The sequence below is a fragment of the Vicugna pacos genome, chromosome 14 (assembly GCF_048564905.1).
Source record: "Vicugna pacos chromosome 14, VicPac4, whole genome shotgun sequence".
Lineage (NCBI taxonomy): Eukaryota > Metazoa > Chordata > Mammalia > Artiodactyla > Camelidae > Vicugna > Vicugna pacos.
Genome location: NC_133000.1, coordinates 18806637 through 18818260, shown reverse-complemented (window position 1 = coordinate 18818260; position 11624 = coordinate 18806637). Strand labels below are relative to the sequence as shown.

The 11624-nt window shown below is 46.0% G+C and overlaps 1 long non-coding RNA gene across 1 annotated transcript; it reads right to left on the bottom strand.

The window, feature by feature from the left end:
• Positions 1 to 8254: 8254 nt before the first annotated feature.
• LOC140685496 (uncharacterized) lies at positions 8255 to 10741 on the bottom strand. Its single transcript, XR_012058741.1, has 2 exons — positions 9840 to 10741; positions 8255 to 8475 (listed from the first exon to the last, which is right to left on the bottom strand). It is a non-coding gene; the product is annotated as an uncharacterized lncRNA (long non-coding RNA).
• Positions 10742 to 11624: the final 883 nt, after the last annotated feature.

The window sequence follows — 11624 nt, the reverse complement described above, 5'->3', positions numbered from 1 at the left end:
CCACATATGTTCATTAATCTGAAGGAGGAGTCAGTGCTGGATGCTGGAAAGAGGGAGAGATGAGACCGAGTGAAAAGAGACAAAATGAAAGACACTAAGAAGCTAAAGAAGAGGAAGAGAGAGAGAGAAAATTAACCAACACAGCAGCAGTTCGAGGGCTTGACATCAGTGAGATGTACTGCACTAATATGCCAAGCTGCCTGCCATAATTAGTTTCTATAAAACCATATCTCTTAGCTCAGATTCAATTAAATCACACGGTGTTTATTTGAGAGCTTTCTTATTACATGATGGGAGGGCTGGCAGGGCCCCAAGCTCAGCTAACCCACCTGTCCCCTGCCTGGCACAATTTATGCGTCAGTCACATTGTTTTCGGACGGTCAGGCAGGGAGGGGATGAATGGGTGAGTGTTTGTGCCAACAGAGATACAGGAAGATGCCACGTGAGGCAGCTCTGGCACTAAGTGATGTCACGTTCTTCAAGACTTGAAAGGGAAAAATGCACCAGAAATAGTTAACCCAGCGTTTGTTCTTAACATTGGTTATTTTAAAATCCCTTTGTGCGGAGGAGGCAAAACCAAAGTGATTGTTTGTTTCTTAACAATCATTTGTAAGAACAGGCTGTCAGTTTGTTAGGGAAGATGCTGATGGTGCTGGGAAAAAAGCATCTTATTCAGGAAATTCGTCTATTTCCTGGTCCCTGTACAGAGATGTTTTTGATGGAATGCCCTTTATCTGCCCTGATCCATCGCCTTAGGATGAATGAATAGCCCTCCAGAATGCCCTCAGTGTAAGACACGTGCATGTGGGGAGGCTACTGGGAGGAGGGGGGAGTCCTGGTCAGAATGAGAAAACAGAGATTTCCTGCATGACAGCACGCTCAGCTACAAGGGCAATTTCTTCCTCCTGAAACTGAAATCAATATTAAATTAAATCAAATCTGTGTGCATCATCTCCACCAGTAACTTCCCAACCTTCTTTCTTGGCCAATCATGATCCCTCATCTATCCACTTGCATGGCTTTTTTTCCTTCCCCGTTTTTCTCTCCCAGCAAAGTGCATGTTCCCATAGGAGAGAAAAGGCATAACACATCAGCTTCTCCGTTACTAAAGAGTTAGCAAGAAATCGTCTTTGAAATCTAAGATCTACAGGGAAGAAGGGTAAATGATAATTTTTTTTTAACTCAAACCATCCATCTCTTGCTAACCAGCCCTGTCACCTGGAGGAGGTCTGTTAACCGAATCTTGCCTTCAGGCAGAGTCTGGTCTGAAATGTTGTTCTGGGTTTCTGGGGATGCTTCTCTCCCCTTGTTCTTGTTCCGGTGGGTGATGATTTGCTATTGTCTTGATCTAATTCCCTGATTTCGCTTGCTTGAATCTTTCTAGGAGACAGTGATTCTTTGTTGAGCTTGTATTTGAGAACATGACATAAAATAATAATGTTAAAAGCCCTCCAAGACTTGAAACAATGGAATGAAATTCAGTGCAGATTCCCCACCCCCCCCAGGATAAGTCTCTTTTTTTCTTTTTGAATCATTGTGATGTTTCTCTGCCAATGGTCCTTACATTCCACAACCATCCTTAACTCCCAGCTTTGCTTCTTCCTTGGCTTCACTTCTGCTTCTTTACCCAGAAACGTGGAGGCATCAGTTATAAAATAATTCACGGTCAAAGACAAACAAACAACCCACTGAAGAAATATGACACCAATTAAACTCTAGCAGAAGAATTTTGTTAAGTAAAAATGCAGGACTTGCAACACCTGAAGAAAAACACCTAGCATTGCTGAGCCCTGACTACAAGGCAGGCACCTTAAGTTAATCCAGACAACAACCTACAATGCAGACATTGTACGTTGTAAGTGAGGAAGCTAGAATTTGGGAAGATTAAGTCATTTCTTTTTTCCTTCTTTTTTTCTTCTTATTTTTTATTAAAGTGTAGTCGATTTATAATTGTTTCAGATTTAATCGTTACAATTAATTTCAGGTGTACAGCAAAGCGATTCAGTTATACATATGCATATATATGTTTCTTTTTCATTATGGCTCAGGAAGGTGAAGTCATTTGCCCAAAGTAACCAAGTGACAAGCCAAGACTGAATCCTCATCAATGTAACTCCCAAATCTGACACACTGCCATATTGCAGGCCATCCAACCACAAGCAACAGCTGGTGATAAGAGTCCTAGGAGGGACTGACGTCAATCAACGTCCAAATGTAAATTTCAGCTGCACAAGCTCATAAGTCTAGGCTGTGGACCCCCAGCAGACTGAACGTCCTTGCTGACTATTGACTATCACTCGGAAGAAGGGGAGATTACCACCCCTAAGGGATAGACCAGCAGATACTATTTAATACTAAAATGGCATCCTGCTCCATGTGGTCCTGTCCAATGGCACCAAAGGTCTCAGGTGGCTTCGTAGTCCTTGCCTAGTCCCTTGATCCTGAGGTCCTAGATCGAGAAGCCCTTAATCCAGATCCATCTAGAAAACAAGAAGTCGGGACTATGACTAGAATAAGTCTGTCTGCTTCATCATCTGACTTTGGAAGAAGCAGAAGATTGAAGCCCATGCCTCAATTCTCAGTTTGGGAAACACCCATATGTCAGTTACACTTAAAGCTTTTCTCAGTCAGCCTCATGTGCCATCCCAGCCCTGACCAGGGGACAGTGTATTCCAGCACACGCAGCCCAGGGGAGGGTGACTCCCACCCATCTCCTGATTACGGTATTGTCTATTCCATCCCTAAGGGTGGTGCTGATTAAGACCGCAGACTCTGGAACCAGACAGCCGGGGTTTGATTCCCAGCTACGCTGCCTTCTGGCTGTGTGACCTTGCACAATCACGTAGTGTCTCTGTACTCTGGCTGTGAATTGAAGAAGGGACAAGGATGCCTAAAAGGTTAGATGAGGTACTCCATGGTGAATTTCTTAGACCAGTTAGTCATGGCTCTATATATGGTAGCTATTTCTAATGTAAGGGTTAACATTTTTTCTGATGTGCTTTGGAAAAGGCAGCCTCCAGAAATCCTCCCATAAGTCCACGCAGCTCTTAAAAGGGCAGAAGGGACTGAGGAAGTCAAGACCCCAGGGCAGTTGCTCTGGAAGTTGAGGCTGTGCGGTTGAAGACAAGGAGCCTTGGACTGGACACCATCGTCTGGACACATGTCCCCCCCATCACAGTACCTCCCTAGACCTCTGCCTTCATGTCTGCTGTGGGGTGAACTGTGTCCCAGCAAAATCCATATGTTGAAGCCCAAACCCTCAATGTGATGGTATTTGGACACAAGACCTGTGGGAGGTAATCAGAGCTAGATGAGGTCATGAGAGTGGGGCCCTCACGATGGATTAGTGCCCTTGTAAGAACTGACAACAGATCTCTCTCTCTCTCTCTCTCTCTCTCTCTTATGTAAGGACACAGACAGAAGTTAGCCATCTGCAAGCCAGGAAGAGAAGTCTCACCAGAAACCAACCATACTGGCACCTTGATCTTGGACTTCGAGCCTCCAGAATCATGAGAAAGTAAGTTTCGTTTATCTAAGCGCACAGTCTGTAGTATTTCATTATGGCAGCTGAGCAGACTAAGGCACCACCTGAACCTGAAGCAAGTGGTTCTTCCAGCTCAGCTCCTTCCCCACAGGCTGGCGGAGAGAGGGGTTTCTACATACAGGTGAGGCTCCTGCATAAGATTCTACTGCACAAAGAGTTCCAAGGCTGATAATTATTTCCATAATATATGATTGTAAATATGCCTCCCACGCTAGCAGTTCTTCTGTGAAATCCGCATATAAGAACTCTTAATTCCACTGGTGTGGTAACAGAAAGTAGCTCTGCCACACAGAATACACATGGCAGTAGCCCACATAACTCAATTTTCCATAAAACGGATGTTTTTCCCTTTCTTATTTTATCAATTTAGTAGGAAATCTTTCTGAAATGCACTACATACTTCACATCTTTAAAAATATATATATGTGTACATGGGTGTATATATGTGTATATATTTAGCTTTTCTTGATGATATATTGGTGTCATTCTGAACAAGACCTTCAGTGACTTCCAAGATAAACAATATTCTTTGCCTCCAGTATCATTTGGGGTTGCTAAATGACTCCAAGCTATGGGTATTTCCCAAACACAGGTACAGATTTGACGCTTCTGTTTCTTCTAATGTTCTGTGAGATGTTACTGTCTGTGTTGAATGTGACCCATTGCCCCCAGAGTTTTGCATTTTGCTTTATTTCACGTGGTTTTCAGGGAGAGGCCCTCAGAATGGCTTCACGTCACTTACACAGAATAAAACGCACAAGCTCTGTGGGGCTGGCTGGCTGTCCCCGGGGCTCTTATGCCTGTCCTTGGCTCTAGTCTTGCACCTGGGGGCTCCCTTCCCCACCATGACTTGGGGCGCTGGCCGTCTAGCTGCAGGCTACGGGCACTACTGCAGATGGATTTCTAAGAGGGCCTGAAACACTCGGAGATCTCACAGCTGATACTGCAGACAGTAAGAAGCAGCTTATGGTCCACATTCTAAACATGAAACGCCTGTAATGGACACGACTGCCGTGGACCGCTGGGAGCGTGAGGACTACGTGTGGGAGCCCAGGATGACGGGGGTGGGGGGTGGTCCCGGCAGGCAGAGCCTCTCTCTAAAGTCACACATCAAGGGCACATAAGGAGCAATACACAAATGTGTTCTGAGGAGATGGAGAGATGAAGCGACGACCTGAGAAGGCTCTAGGAAGCCTTGTGACATCCTGCGGCCGCGACCCAAGCAGTGACACGGCGCTCCTGACTGGGGGCCTTCCTGCACCGAAGTGGATACGGCTGTGGGTCCTATTTGCCCACTTAACAAGGCCCCATTCAGATGAATTGTCTAAATGGTGGTCTCCATGACAACGGACTGACTCGAAGAATCCCGGAGTCAGGCGGCAACAACCATGGCAGAAACAGACCTGAAATTTGTTCCTGATGGAGGCGAAATGAAAGCGCTCCAGGCAGGAGAGCAAAGGAGAGGCGAGGAGCAATCCTCCAGAGCAGCTCTGTTCCCCACCAGCCCTGTTGGGGGACAATCCTGTCGCTCTGTTCCTTTACACACCTTGTGGGCATGATCGAGTTTCACAGTCAGCCTTGGAGCTGTGTGTATACTTACAGTTCTGACTTGACATTTCTTCCCTGCTGTGAACGTCGAAAAGACCACACTGCTGTGTCTCAGTAGAGTTGAACACTCATTAAATTTCCATTGTTTCACCGTCTCCTTCTCGGCCTCCAAGAGAACATGATGAATAGGAAAACTGCCTGATTTCCTTTTATTTTGATTTGGATTCCTAGTCTTCTGTTTTGGGAAATTTTTTTTTTTTTGAAGTGACTTTCCGTTGAAACAGTGAATTCACTCTGTGAGACTGTCTCAGTGTCTCTCCTTCTCTCTCTAAAATTATTCGCTTTGTTGCCCCGGAGACAAGTTGAAATTCACAGTTCTCTCGTGGCAGCGTTTCTTTTTTTCCTCTCTGTGGGCAACATGGCATGAGGTTTTTCAAAACCTTAAACATTGAGAAAAATGACCATTTCTTAAATTCAATATTTTGTCTTTCATCTTCTGTTTACTCAGCCAAGAGCCTCAAGGTCAGGTTAAAATTAAAATCACACTGAATTGCTCTGGTTTGTTTTCCCAGTTCCAGGAATATCTTTTTAGTCAATCCTTCATGAGGATGCAATTTTGAAAATACATTAAACCCGATCATTTATTTATCCATTCATTTAGTAAATTCTATTGAGGGCCTTTAACTTGCAGATGGTATGCTGGGTACTGAATGCAGCATGACAAAGCACCTTCTTTGCTCTTTCACGGATTGAAAAAAGGGGCTGACTGAGAAAGCAATGCTATACTTGATAAATGCTATGATAGGTATATGCAACAGGTTCCAAGGGAGCAGAGGAGGAGCCCCTAGTTCAGGGCTAGGAGGAAAGGGAGGAAGGGATAGAAAAGGGAGCGGGAATAATCCAGGTGGGCCCCTCAAAGATGGAACTGTGTGCCAGGCCAAGGTTTAAAGGACAAATGGGACTTAGACCAGTTTGGTACTCAGAGAAGTGCCCACTTCGTTCAGTGAACGATATATCACGTCGAGGACCGTGGAAGAAAGTATTCTAAGAAGGAATAAAATACACAAAAGCATGGAGGCATGATGGAGCACAGAATGCTTAAATCTTCAAGCCATAATGAGAGGCTTAGGAAGAGCTGCCCACAAGGTCACAGTTAGACCTTCCACTAAGATGTCTGGGAGGAGATACCATGTTAGACAGAGGCCATAGCCACAAGAATTGTCCTTGAGACAGGCTTGACGTCCAGGCTCCTGAAAAGCAATCTTCCAGCTGCCTGCATTTTGAGAGAGTCCTTGCAGTCCTTGCAGTTCAACATCCAAGGAGTGTAAGTTGAGCGATGCCCACTGGAGAAACTACCACAGTTTGCGGGTCTAACAGGTGGCGACACCCTGGGGCTGCTACTTTGGGACATGGGGCCAAGTGACCTGAAGGCAGTTGGACAGAGACGATGTGGTGTGACCGCCGAGTCCAGCACAGAGGCCTTCTGCACACACAGGCCGAGGTTCCCAGAGGAGTCTGAGCTTCAAAACGGCCACATAAATCAAGACCCAATACGAGGAGGAAGGCTGTTTCTCCACGTCACTTGAAAGAGCAGCGTTCAGGGCAAAGTCAGTGGAAGGTAGGGGCCACTAGAGGGTGGGACTCACACCCTTGGCTCATGTGTCTGGGGATTCTTTGAACTATCTCCCCCTGTATTTTCCCAGGGACAGTTTGTTGACCTCTACTCCATAGCTCATCTGCCATCGGGTCCTCAGGGCCACACTATTGAGACCTACAGCCCAGGAAGGGGCTACACCAACAGGAGAAAAGACACCATTGCTTCTGCTGTGAATTGCAAACTGTACTTCACTCTGAAGGCAACAGAATTGTAAGACTGTTAATAAAAAGAGGTTTTTCCAGGGATCTCAAATGGGTTTTGTTTGTTTTCTATTTTTAACATACAAAGAACCAAAACCTTTCTGAGCTGGCCATACATAGCAAGGCAGGAAGGAAGAGAGGGTGTGATGTGAAGCTGATTCCCACCCCACAGGAAGAAGAGGAGCCAAGAAGGGACCATGGCTTCCCTCCCCCAGAACCTCCCCTCCTCCATCCCCAGACCTGTGGGCTCAGAACCATGTCAGGCAGGGCTGGACCGAAACTGTAGACCAGCCAACCTGACACTACTGTGGACTCATACTGGCCATGGAGGGGTCCAGGAATGTGAACTTGAGAGTAGCCTCATAGTGCCCTGTACTCCACTGCATGCATGGTGGGAGAAGGGGCCACTGGGAGCCCCCAAGCCCTTGGGAGAGAGCACAGTCATCTGGGGCACTAATGGAAACCTGTCACAGAGAAGGCAGGTAATGGGTAAGACTTGAATAAATGAGTGAATGGACAGATGGAGGTCTGGATGAACAAATGGATAGATGGATAGATGGATGGACAGACAGATGACTGGCTTTGCAACAGAGTCAAAAGCCCAAGTCCAAAGAGAAAGCTGGATCAGAAATGAAAGGTCATCACAATGTGCTAAGGATAAAAGGGTTATCAGATGACTTTCATTCAGTAATTTGCTCATTGCTGAGGCCTAGTGTCACTGAGGCTGACAGCCCTGTGGCAGCTCCCCTGGGGAAGCTCCCCTGGGGAAGGCAGGGGAGTGGGGAACGGGTGGTCTCAAGGCATCTAACACAGGAAGTTTCCAGTCACTCGGCTGTTACTCTCTCTTAGTGAGGATAAAATTAACTCCTGTGTAGAGTGTGAATGTATCTATTTTTATATGACCCATCTGCCATGTAACCATGGGTTGAGAGTGCTACAAGAAATGTCATCTTCAAATCCAGAAAGTAGTGTTACCTGGAAAATCCCCAGACATAGCAGAAAATTATTTTTAAAAATTGCTGTTGTTGCTGTATCCTCCAAACCCTCACCTGTTATGACCTTTTGGGTATTTACCTAAAAACAAATACTAAGCTCTATTTACATCCACACAGGGATTCCCCAAATCCTTAGTCAAATTTCATTGAAATGGAGTGGTCCAGATGAAACCATCCACTCTGTGTTTACTCCACACACTTTGCCAGATTCCAGCATTCTTGCCAGAGGCAAATATACTGTTTGGGTGATTTCATCCTGAGATTCTCATGCACTCCTCATATTTCAGCATTCCCAAAGAAGAGCCCCACACACTGGATGAGATTTGGTTTAGTTACAGAGGCACAGAGTAGCACAGGAAGAATTTGCCCTCACCCACTTCAGATTGCCTCAGTCGTTGCAAGTTGTTTGTTGAAGTAAAATCCAGATTAACCAAAACGTGCTGGGAAGAGAACTGTTTGGTTTTGCGGAAATGAAACAAACAAGGGTTGCCCAGAAATCCCTTTTTGGTTCAGTACTTGTAAAAATGTGTCCTAAAAAATAAAAATACAAAAATTAGAATATCTTATCTCTTAATAACCATCAAGAGTATGCACACTTGACCTTCCCTTGATGATTTAGAGTCTTGCTTGGATAAGCGTCCTGAGCACCTATGAGCTCTGTCCACTAACAACAACCCACCTGGTCAAGGTCGACTGACAGCAGAAGCCAGATGGTTCACTCCTGGCTTCGCCCCTCACTAGCTATGTGATAGTGAGCTTCTCTGTACCTCGGTTTCTTTATCTACAAAATGGGAGATTAATAACATTACCCACCCCCAAGGCTGTTACGAGGATTAAATGAGTTGACGTAAGTGACATGCTTAGCCCAGTACCTGGTTGCCTGGTCTGCCACAGCACGACCTCTAGGGGTTTCAGGGATTCCCGGTGGGAGAAAGATGCGAGGCACTTCCACCCTTGGCTCAGGTGAATCACACTCTCCTCTACAGCGCTCCGCTCTGAGTTCTGAAGCTTGGTTGTCAGCCTTCCTCCTGCTCCGCCCCCAACTCTACAAGCCCCTATGATCCTGTAGATGTAGATGCTGGAAACTGGACTAGATATCAACTGACTTCATAGAGACCCCTGGAAATTGCATTTCTAAATAAACTCTGCCAACCAAGTAACTATTTTCAGCTTCCCAAGAACTATCATGTTTATTTATTTTCATTCAGTCCAGCTCTGAGCAATAATTCCAAAATTTAATCCCAGTACCTACTGGGGCTTCCTGATCTACAAAGGTCATACAAAAAATGAACATTTCCTCTTGAAGTCGTAGTGCCTGGTACTTCCTTACTGGTGCTGGAGCAGAGGAAGCCAGTTGCTGTTGGTCCAGGAGCCCTATTTCCTGGGCTTTAGCCCTCCTGGGAGCTCGACACAACCATTTCTGTCCAAGGTCCCATTGCTAATCTGGGGTGTAGACAGAGAAGGAGTGGGGGGGCATGACGCGGCAGACCCGCCCATCTCCACCAGCTCCCCTGGCTCAGGATGCTGCCCCTACCCTCAACTTCCACTCACAAACCCCCAAAATCCTCCCCTCTTGCTTCTGCCCTGGAAATTCACAATCAAGTGACCCTAAAAGACCTGTCTAATTTCTGAGAAAGAGAAAGGTGGGGTAAAATGAATAAAACACAATGTTTCATTTAACTGCATTCTTCCATCACAGCACAAAGTGCAAATTAATATCTTAATACATTATCCTGACACACCGGCTTTGTGTGTCGCTTGCTAATCTTCCTCGTGAATACTAAATGCAGCGACGTTAATTCTGGTGAATTGAGGGTCCTGGTTATTAAGATTCTACTAATCATTCCTTACAGTGCTTTATTTTCAGTGCAGAGTTAAGAACACCAACCGCTTACATTGTTTGGCTGGTAGAAAAAGCTGATCTTGTTCATTACAGGATGACAAGCATGATCAATGTCCAGTTTGGGAGCAGATATACCAGAAATATATCTTTCTGTTTGCACACCGAGGAATGCATCGCCCCAAAATGTGCGATTTCAGCAGAGGCAGCTTCTGCTGACCTCCCCACTCCTGTCGTTGCAGTAGACTGCCAAGAGGCCAGTGATCTGGGTCACTGTCCAGCAAGGACAGGGGCCACTCTGCTGCCCTCGCAGTCGGAGGGGCTCTTGCCTGCTGCCCCCAGCACTACACACATGCACGTACATTTGTCTGAGTCGGTAGTGGGGAGACGAGGGCAGGGAGGAGGACAGCAGGAGCACAAGCAGACGGAGACGTGGACGCCCACTTCCCTCCGTATCCAATAATATCATGGCTCCAGTTCACAGCCCTTAATAATCCTCCTGCCGTATTCTCTTTTGATCCTCAAAATGACCCTGGGAAATAGAACCGACAGTTTCCTGACTGACGAGGAATCCATGACAGCCAGAGTGGTTTACTTGCCCCCAGATCTCTCAGAACGTGAGGAACTTCCCAGAAACGTGGCTGTCTCAGCTCCCAGGTACACTTGCTTCTTTCCATTAATGCCGATGCTTCTCCTGCATGGAACTCATCACAATTGGGAAAGCAGTTCCACATCTATGACATCATTGAAACGTCTCCCAGAAACCTAGAGGGAAAGCAGTATCATCACTTCCTGGGTAACAAAAGGTCAAGTTGGTGATTTGCCCAAGGTGACAGAAACAGTAAACAGAAGAAGCATCTTTGTCTTTAATTCCTTTGTTCCTTCCCCTACTCCCTTGCTGTCTTTTCATGAGCCTTTCGCTCTGTTCTCTTGTCAGTTGGCAGCCCAAAGCCTCATTCTCTGAATCAGCATGACAGCTCAGCATCCCCAGGCACCGTGCTCACGTTGAGAATACAAACATCAGTGAGAGATGGTCCACGCTGGGCTTCCAGAACCAGCGGGAGAGGCAGACTCGTGAACCAATAACACACTAATGCTGTAACAGAGGCCTGCAAGGGTGCTTTGAATATTCAAGGTGGGGGAGATGTATTCTACCTGCTCAGGAAGAGGGTGGAGGTGCTACTGAAGCTCGCCACGATATTATTAACCCAAACACAAGAATCAGCTTACACACAGCATAAAAGCTGAAAGACAAAAACAGTTTTGCCTCCAGCAGTTTATTGAGAGTAATGAAAATTATAAGAGTAGGGAAAAAAAAAGACAGTGGTCAGCTAGACTGCTGATTTTTTCTATTCTTAACACTTTAATTGAAATTGTCCTGAGTCATGCTTATAACCTTTGGCATTTCTTGGTCTAGTAACAGGTAAAACTCCTCAGCCGTCAAGTTGTTTATCTAAATCCATCCCGGAATCTGTGCCACGGTTGCCATTGTATCCTGTGCAAGGAAAATGAAAAGGCCAAATTTAGTAGCAGATGACAGGCATCAGGCCCAGGCATTTCTGAGAAGCTTATGAAATCCTCTCTCCTGTTTACTCTAAATCTAAATCTCCCTTCCCAAAGCCCATCTTTCTCACAAGGCTGAGGTGTGTGCTCATCCTGGGGCTTTGAGAGAGGAGATCAGACGTGCCTGCCTCAGAATGCCCTCCGGGATGCTGGGCAGCCCAGGGCGGTCTGAAAGGCTGGCAGCATCATTTCCCTGAACCGACTTCCAAAACAACACAGTGATGAGAGAAGAAAACCAAAATATCATAGACATTACATGTTTATACATCACCCTGGC